We start from the raw sequence: 10,629 nt of genomic DNA, 5'->3' as shown, positions 1-10,629 counted from the left end.
CTTGCCCCCACTTCACAAGGAGGGACTCAACACCGTCTATCTGAGGCACAGTGGTCTCCCTTGGACACATACTCTCCCTTATAATGACCGCCACCCCCCCGCCCCTACCCCGGGCCCTCGGCTGATGGAATGCTTGGAAACCTGGTGGGCATAGATCAACAAGGGGGACTCTTGTTTCTAACAAATAAGCACAGCACTGTTTCTAACATGGAACAGATTCCAATATCTTGCTGATCCTATTTCAAAGACTGTGTCTTAAACTGTGCTAAAATTCAAAGGTGTCTGTATCTGCAGTGCATAACAGCAATACCTGCAATCAGCAGTAGCAATGAAACTAGTTTTTATTTATGGAAAAGATGGGAAACCCAAGACTTTCCTTTGTTTTTAAACTACATTTCTCAGTTTTCCTTGCTAAGCTAGTTGGGAATACTAGGAGGTGTTAGTCAGTAAGATGTGGAGATCTACCAGTTTTCCAACTTTGCATATTGGGATGATTATTCCCTTCACTTATTATTAGAAGCCCTATTTAATAACGGGGGAAGTCTCAAGTTAATAAATAGCATTGTAATTTTCCAAGTTAGCCTTCACACATTCCTACTGGCATTTTTTCCCCGGGATGAACAGTTCTTACTGCAGAAACAATGGGACATGACAAAGCATGCATTTTGGGGTCATTAAGACACTTCTTTTGGCCTTCTGCCTCACAGTACTCTGGGGGCTTACATTAATGGTTTAGTAATACGACACGCCCTATAGTGTCTTATCGCTTAATTGGACTCCAGACAAATTCAGTTAAATCACATATGCTGTTCTCTTTATTGCAACTACTATGCAGCTTTTAAAATAATTTCCTACATTCTCTGCTGTTTTCAGAGGCATCTGAGTTACACTGAATGTATCTCCTGAGGATGCAGATTCGGAAGGCAGAGATTTAACCATGCCTCACAGGCATTCACCATAAAACTAGGAATATATACTTCTCAAAAGTTTAAGACCAAAGCCAACTTCAACAAGGATATTGAGTAAAACTGCACTAAGGAATATCAAAAAAGGTGTCAGGAAGATCTTGGCAAACCTGACATGTTTCTCTTTAAGTGGAAGAATTTTGTACTTATGTTTCATTTAAAAAAAAAATCCTTCAATATGCCAACACCTTTTGTCCTGAGCATTGTGTTACATACTATAAGAATGGTAGTCAAGAAAACACTGCAAAGTTACCAGATTCTCTGTTTGCATACAGAGTCATTGTTAACTTCAATTCTACAACCAAGTAATATTGAAGTATGCAAAATAATTCAAGGAAAAAAGATAGACCAAGAGCAGATCAGAATTTGAGAACGTATGTATAATAGTTTCATTTCAACTCCAGGAAACACTTTCTTTGAATCCTTTCTCCCACTACCATCTTATTTTTCCATCTTTCAGATCACCTTTGTTAACATATTCTAATTCTTTTATATTTTTCCTCTACAGGCCAATAGTCTAGTAACTGTGCCTATGGGATATATACTTGCTAAAAATATGCATCAGCCACAAGTTATGCTTGTTGTTTTATCTCAGAACAACAACAATTTAGGCTTATATCAACCAAGTCTGTATCGATCTCTACATGAGAATGACAATATCAGTAAACCAATGTCACCAAAAATAAATAATAAAAACAAAACTTTTTGTAAATCAATGATCTCCATTGAGACTTTCAATACAAATGATATGTATCAAATTGAGACTGCCCAGTTACTCTTGGCAATGTACAATATTGCTCTGAACTCAGGGATAAGGGAGGAAAGTGTGTGTGTGTGTGTGTGTGTGTATGTGTATGTGTGTGAGAGAGAGAGGGGGCGAGGGAGAGAAAACACTGCTATAGCCCCAAAACTAGGTATTTGGAGAACAATGTTTTCTGTCCAAGCAAGAGAGAGCTATTAATATTTATAATTCCAGATGTTGATTCTTGGCTTGAAATTGGTTGCAAAACCATGCCTCCAGTACTTAACAGAATTTTCTACAAGGAAAGTGAGACGCCCAGGGATGAAAAAGAGTGGGAGGGTAAGGGCACTATTTCTTCTATAGAAAAAGAGAAGTAGTGGTGTAGGAGAAGCAAGGAACAAATTACACACATCCAGAAGAAAAGCCTATGGAAAGCAAAGGAATTGTTATTGATTCCATGAAATTTTGTGGCTGGAAAGAAACAATGTATCTTTTATTATGCAATTTTCTCTTTTGCTTCCTCTTCCCCAATTCTTTGTTGTATCCTCTCCATATAGTCTTGCCAAGACTGATAAAGGAGCCACAAGTGTCACATAGTCAGCTCAGCCTCAACCATTTTAAATCTCTGTATGCTCTGTATATATTTGACACATCAATAAGTAATTTGAAATGGTTTTTTATAAGCTAAGTTGCTAAATGATCTCAATCAATCTGCATTTCAAAGCAAAGGCAGACCAGATTATATGAATCAAATATGTGAATTATGCACTTTTCATAATTTTGCAATATGAATGAAAATACTGTGAAAAAAAGCCAGCATATTTTTAGGGCTCAAAATATTAGAGCATTATTTTAGAATAAAATGCTTTCAAATGTATAGTAACAACAACAACAACAACAACAACAACAACAACAACAACAACAACAACAACAACAATAATAATAATAATAATAATAATAATAATAATAATAATAATAATAATAATAATAATAATAATAATAATAATAATAATAATAATAAAGTTGGAAGGTATCTTGGAGGTCATCTAGTCCAGGGCTTTTCAACCTTTTCACCCATTGTACCACTTTTAGGATATGGCAACATCCGAGTACCACCAGTCGCCTAACAAGGTGTCAAAAACTTGATGACCAAAAAAAAAGGGAAAAAGTGATAAAGTACAGGTAGTCCTCGACTTACAACAGTTCGCTTAGTGACTGTTCGAAATTACAAAGGCACTGAAAAAAATGCTCCCCAAGCCACAGCCGAGCAAGACACCTGCCTGCCCGCCTGGCAGTGCTCTTCCTCCTGTCCGAGGTTTTCATTGTTGTGAGCATTTCTGTTGAGGATTGGCAGCGGGGGTGGGGTGGGAGTGTTTGGTTTTTATTCCCCCGTCTGCTGGGTGGTTGCAGCACGTTTTGGTCACTTCACATGACCCTGGGACACTGTGACCATCATAAATATGAATCAGTTGCCAAGCATTTGAATGTAAATCACAAGACCCTGGAGATGCTGCAACATTCCAGCTGATTGGCGCTTCTTCTGGGCTCAGCAGAAGCACCAGGATCAGTGCTGCTTTCCAGTTGATTGGTGCTTCTTCAGGGCTCAGCAGAAGCGCCAGGATCAGCACTGAGTTCCAGCTGGAGCCTGGCGTTGATCCTGGCACTTCCACTGAGCCCTGACAGCCCCGATGAAGTGCTGATCAGCTGGAAAGCAGCACTGATCCTGGCGCTTCCACTGAGCTCTGACAGCCCTGTAGCTCCAGCCATCTCTCACTCAGACTTGTGCGGTGCTGCCACCAGTCCAGCTCATTCCCCTCCCCGCTACCACTTTTCTAGGATGGTCGCGTACCACTTGCCAGATGCCAATGTACCACAGGTGGTACCCGTACCACTGGTTGAAAAGCCCTGATCTAGTCCAACCCCCTGCTCAGGCAGGAAACCTTATACCATTTCAGACAAATGGCTGTCCAGTCTCTTTTTAAAAACTTCCAGTGTTGGAGCATTCACCACTTCTAGAGGCAAATTGTTCCACTGGTTAATTGTTCTAACTGTCAGGAAGTTTCTCCTTAGTTCTAGGTTGCTTCTCTCTTTGATTAGTTTCCATCTGTTGCTTCTTGTGCTGCCTTCAGGCACTTTGGAGAAAAGCTTGACTCCCTCTGCTTTGTGGCAGCCCCTGAGATATTGGAACACTGCTATCATGTCCCCCCTCGTCCTTCTCTTCATTAAACTAGACATACACCAATTCCAGCAACCGTTCCTTATATGTTTTAGCCTCCAGTCCCTAATCATATTTGTTGCTCTTCTCTGTACTCTTTCTAGAGTCTCAACATCTTTTCTACATTGTGGTGACCAAAACTGGAGTATTCCATATGTGGCCTTACCAAGGCATTGTAAAGTGATATTAATACTTCACGTGATCTTGATTCTGTCCCTCTGTTAATGCAGCCTAGCACTGTGTTGGCCTTTTTTGCAGCTGCAGCACACTGCTGGCTCATATTTAAGTGGTTGTCCACTAGGACTCCAAGATCCCTCTCACAGTTACTACTATTGAGCAAGGTACCACCTATACTATACCTGTAAATTTGGTTTTTCTTGCCTAAATGTAGAACTTTACTTTTTTCACCATTGAATTTCATTTTGTTAGATAGTGCCCAGTGTTCAAGTCTCTCCAGATCCTCCTGTATCTTAATTCTATCTTCTGGAGTGTTGGCTATTCCTGCCAGCTTGGTGTCGTCTGCAAATTTGATTATTTCCCCATCTATCCCCTCGTCCAAATAATTGATGAAGATGTTGAAGAGCACTGGGCCCAGAACAGAGCCCTGGGGCACCCCACTACACACTTCCCTCCATGTAGATGCAGTTCCATTGAGTACCACATGCTGAGTACGGCCGCTCAACCAGCTACGAATCCATCTGGTGGTGATGCTGTCTAACCCACATTTTTCTACACCCCAAGGTTCTCAAGGAACTGTCAGATGTGATCTCAGAACCACTGAACTATATTTTTCAAAGATCTTGGAGCACTGGGGAACTACCAGAGGACTGGAAAAGAGCTGATGTAGTTCCCATCTTCAAAAAAGGAAAAAAATAGATCCAGGAAACTACAGACCTATCAGCCTGACCTCAATACTTGGGAAGATTCTGGAAAAGATAATCAAACAACAAATCAGCGAACACCTAGATGCAAACAAAGGCCTTATTAAAAGTCAACATTACTAAAAGCCATCTGTCAAAAACAGATCATGCCAGACAAATTTTATTGCATTCTTTGACCAAGTGACAAAATTAGTGGATCAGAGGAGTGCTGTGGATATAATTTACTTGGACTTCAGTAAGGCATTTAATAAAGTAGATCACAACCTACTACTTGATAAGATAGAAAAATGTGGGTTAGACAGCATCACCACCAGATGGATTCATAGCTGGCTGACCGGCCGTACTCAGCGTGTGGTACTCAATGGAACCACTCGTTGAAAAGCTGTGATCTAGAGCCATCCACAGGCAGCAGTCGCTACTGCGACATCATTTCTTCCTCCCATATTTGGGCCAATAGGGTGCATCAAAAAACACTCAAGGTAATATATATATATCCAGCATCATGAATGTCATTCAACAGAGTACAGACATCCTGGAACATGGCTATGTCCTTCATGAGCCTGTCCGTTGGTAAATGCTATGGGCAAATCTGACAAAGACCTACTGATAGATGGAGTGAAACAACTTCAAGGGATGATCCAAGGTGATCAATGAACTGGAAGCCAACCCCCACTTGCTTAGTTGGATCAGCTAAGGTATCTGATTGGGCTTGTCCCAGGCTATTCTGTTGGCAGTACTCTTAAGTGGTCCTCAGAGGAACACATTGTGCAGTGGCTGTTGTGATTGCCAACACAAGCTGCTACCACTGCCACCTCATTAGGCATCAGTCCAAGAATGCCCTCAAAGCAACACTTAGGAATTGACTATCCTGCTTCTTGCTGGTGGATGAATTCTCACAGCTGCTGCTTAAAAAGGGTAGACAGGAAGGAGAGTGGATGGGAGAGAAAAATAAGAGGGGAATCACTGATTCTCTCTATTTCTTGCAACTGCTTCTACCCACATTAGAAAGTGGCAGATAATAGTGGAAGGATAAAGGTGAAAGATGAATCTGTCAAGGGAAAGGAAATGAATTTATACTTGCTTCTAATTATTAGTACTGGGGTGAACATCTGAACAGGGCCAAAAAGACAAAAATGTGTGTCCTCAATATATTCTATGAACTGAACATATTCTCCAAACCTTGTGTATATAATTGGATTTCTGACACCTCCCATAAGTGATGAAAAAAAGAGGATTTATGAGCTGAGATATAAATAAAGGCGCATTGTTTATATTCCAGTTTGTGTTTGTATTCCATGTTTCATCATGTCTCCGGATGCTCTCTGTGCAAATGGTCGAGGCTATTTTGTTTGATGTAAAATACAGCACATCTTGCCTTCTAAAAGTCATGTTCTTTATTTTATCAGTTTGAAGAGAAATTTATTGCCTTTGGAAACAACAACTGGAGAACCCAGAATATTGAAATGTTATTAGGATTCTTTGATAATATTTTTTTCGCCTGTAGTTTTAGGCACGATGTAAAGATATATCTCTGGTTACTTTTACTCTATTGGAAAGAGACCTATTCCACTTGAGGGGAACTGCATGATGATGCATTCTGTACAAAAGGATCAATTTAACACATCTGAACTAGTTTGAAAGCTTCTCCAGGTTTTTGCCATTCCATGATGTCATCAGGATTCAAAACCTGAGCAATAATGGATGAAAGAATGGACGTTGCTGAGAAACAAGATTTTTGGAATTAGAAGCATGTGAGTTGAGAGTTGGATGGCATGGATGCTTATATTACAACAAAGCTAAGTTTAAGATTGATTTTAAAAATCATTTTGTTAGATGTGCAATATTGAGAATACTGTATGGAACAGATGCAAACATGCCTGAAAAAAAACTTTGTGGGTCTCTGCACAAAAAAGGATTTTATAGAAGAGAAATAAGTAAACATAAACAGTTAATTTACTACTTATAACTTGGCTAAAATTTTGCCAAGGAGAATGTAAAATAACATCAAGAAAAGTTGGTCATAGTAGGATACACATGTTGGTCATAGTAGGATACACATGTCAATTATTAGAAAGATTTATGGTAGATAAAATAACTTTTGGTTTTGAACATTGTATGACTGAGTTTGATACAGAATTGTGTACAAACAGTGGTGAGATTCAAATATGTGAACAACCGGTTCTCTGTGTGGATGCCACTTCCAGAAGTCCAATCTGAGCCTGCGCAACAAAAAATTAGCTACTGGTTCTGCTGAAGTGGTGCGAACTGGCTGAATCCCACCACTGTGTACAAATGATTATCATACTGCTAAAATATATAAACTTTTATTGAAATTTGAAACAGAAGAACAAGTAAAAGAATGTATGATAAAATGGGCTAGAATTTTATTTACAATACACAAATGGAACAGTGGGAGGCTATGTGGTTGAAAGGTGTGTTATAATCTTAAAAAGATTTATAAAATGATGGATCATTGCTATATCTCACCAAAAAGAATTGTCTAGTATGTATAATAATATTTTAAATTTAATGTGGAAATGTAAATAAGAGGGGATATTTTATCATGCTTAATTTACATGCAAAAAAGCTAGAAAATTTTGTAGTCAATTACATATACTATTAGTAATACAGAAGGTTTTAAAGATTAGTGTACAATTGAAACCAGAGACTTCTTTTGGGACTGATGGATAAAGAGTTGCAAAAAGAATCATTTTTTAAAAAAATATGATAACTACAGCAAGATTATTATTATTATATATAAAAAGATAGAAAGATTCTACTTTACCCACAATGGAGGAATAGATGGTGAAGATGATGGAACTTGCTGAGATGGCCAAATTGAGAACTTTGATTACAGAAAAGACATTGTCTAACTTTAATGTTGATTAGAATCCTCTCATTGACTTTTTACATGAAACAGAAAAAAATGAAATTATATGGTTTTGAGGATTAGAAAAAATAGATTATATAATACGTGTAAAGAATGCTGTAGAGTAAGAGGTCAATTTATATTTGTACTTATAACTATTGTAAAAGTCAATTAGAAGTCACTTCTTTATAGTTGGTTTCTTTTTTCTGCACTTTTGTTTTTGTCTTATATCTTTTCTTTCCCCCCTCTCTTTGTTATAAATATTAGTTCTTGTTAGTTTTTATCTTGCTTGTTTAAAAGTTATATATTGCAATAAAATTAATGATTGAAAATGCTGTTACTTTGAAGCACTTCTGGGAGGGCTGCAGGACACCCTGCCTGACTATATCTCCTAGCTCCTGAATATCAGTTTTTTTTTTAAGAACAAAAGCTTAATGCTTTTTAAACTTCTCTTATAAGAATTACTGAGAGGTTATTTTGTTTTGTATTTTGCATAAACCAGGTATTCGCCAAAGTGGACATCTGAAGTTTCCAATTCTATTAGTGCTCTTAAGCATATATAACTCACCTCTATAGTTAGGTCATATATGAAAGCATTTGAATGCAAAGTCTATTATCTACTAGAGGAAAATGACTAATTATCCTCCATGTTGACTGAATAAATAAACAAATATATTTTTAATGAACAGTGGAGATGATTGGTTTATTGGAAGTAATCACCAAAATTATATTCATAGTTATTATCTCTCTTTACCCAAACATGGTAATAAAATTAAGGCCCTTGTGCACTATATTCTGTTAACATGATTAATGGGAATAACGAAATGCTCATATCTAAAATGAGAAATATTACGGGAATCATTCATTTCTGTGATTGGAATGTTGCAATGCAATTTTCCCCAAGGGGCATAGAATTACTCCTATCTGAGATGTTTATTGTACAGTTGGTAATAAAAATGTGGTTTAAGTTTGAAAATTGTCAAATGTTGCCTTTAAGCTACAAGAAATACAGCATAGAATCCAAGCTATACAAAGTGATTGTATAGACAATTGAAATAAACGGTCCTTAAATAAGATATAATACAGGTAGTCCTCAACTTACAACAGTTCATTTAGTGACCGTTTGAAGTTACAACGGTACTGAAAAAAAGTGACTTATGACCGTTTTTCACACTTATGACCATTGCAGCATCTCCAAAGTCAAGTGATCTAAATTCAAATGCTTGGCGACTGACTCATATTTATGCCCGTTGCAGTGTCCTGGGGTCACGGGATCACCTTTTGCGACCTTCTGACAAGCAAAGTCAATGGTGAACCCAGACTCACTTATTACTACCATATTACTAACTTAAGAACTGCAGTAATTTGCTTAAGAACTATGGCAAGAAAAGTTGTAAAATGGGCCAAAAATCACCTAACAACTATCAACTGTAATTCATTTAACAACTGTGGCAAGAAAAGTTGTAAAATGGGCCAAAATTCAATTAAAACTCTCAAGCTTAACAACAGAAATTTTGAGCTCAATTGTGGTAGTAGGTTGAAGACTACCTGTATTTCATGCAATCCTATATGAATTCAATACAAAATTCTTTCCTAGTGAGCATACTTCAGATCACAGACATAGGCTATGCAGATATATTCTGGGAATATATCATAAGAAGACAGTGGGGCATTCTAAGTAAATTTCTGTTAAATTTGCATTTGTTCAATTGTGTCCAAGTCTCAGAGACTGCCTGCAGAAGTCCCTGCAGTTTTCTTGGCAAGGTTTTTCAGAAGTGGTTTCGCCATTGAAAATCCTCACTGATCTGCTGCTAGACCCTGTGCAGTTTGCCCACCACCTAAATAGATTGTCAGATGATGCTGTCAATATGACACTGTACTACATCTTGCAACTTCTTAAATTCCAAGGGACCTATGCATGGGTCCTTTTTGGACTTCAGCTCGGCACTCAATACCATCATTCCAGAAATTCTTCACTCTATATTGATTCAGCTAGTTGTTCTGTCCATACTTGTAGGTGGATTATAAGCTTTCTGACAGATAGAAAGCAACAGGTGAAGCTTGGGAAAATCACATTGAATACCCAAACAACTGCACAGGTGGCCCCCAGGGCTGTATGCTTTCTCCGTTACTCTTCTCTCTATACCAGTGTTTGCATCTCTAAGGATCCCTCTGTTAAAGTATGGAGGTTTGCAGAGGATACAACAGTGATTGGTCTCATTTGAGACAGTGATAAGTCTGCATATAGATGGGAAGTTGAACAACTGGCCCTGTGGTACAGCTGGAACAATTTGGAGCTGAACACACTTAAAACTTTAGAGATGATAGTGGATAGTAAAAGTCTTTATGAATAATGGCTACATAGACCACATAGATGGTCCTTGACTTATGACTACAATTGTGTCCAAAATTTCTGTTGCTTAGAAAGGCAATTGTTATTTCCCTCATTTTATGATATTCTTGCCACAGTTTTTAAATGAATCACTGCAGTTGTTAAGTGAATCATGAATTCATTAAGTGAATCCACTCCTCCCATTGACTTTGTTTGTCAGAAGACAGCTGGGAAGGTTACAAATGATCACATGATCCTGGGACAAAGATTATCCATTTTTATAGTATTGTGATACAAAAAATCAAGGGTTGGTTTATTTATGGATAGACTTATACATGAGTCTATATATGAGGTATAGCTACTTTTATAAAGTTTTGCCAGATATGCTCACAAATAAGCCCATCCCTAGTATGCTGAACCCTATTCTTTGGATATATTGGGGCTTATTCTTGGCTTATTCATGAGTATATATCATAATATATGCACATGCTGATAAAGCATCACTCAACCAACTCTGCCTAGAAGATGTATTATACAAGAAATAAGAGCAACCAGTTAATTCAGGTATCAATAAAGGAGAATATTTGTGGCTCAGGGTTGAAATGAGAGGTCCTTAATGTTCTCT

Source organism: Protobothrops mucrosquamatus, unplaced genomic scaffold (genome assembly GCF_001527695.2).
Source record: "Protobothrops mucrosquamatus isolate PMUCROS unplaced genomic scaffold, P.Mucros_1.0 scaffold_266, whole genome shotgun sequence".
Taxonomy (NCBI): Eukaryota; Metazoa; Chordata; class Lepidosauria; order Squamata; family Viperidae; genus Protobothrops; species Protobothrops mucrosquamatus.
This window is presented reverse-complemented; position numbering follows the sequence as displayed.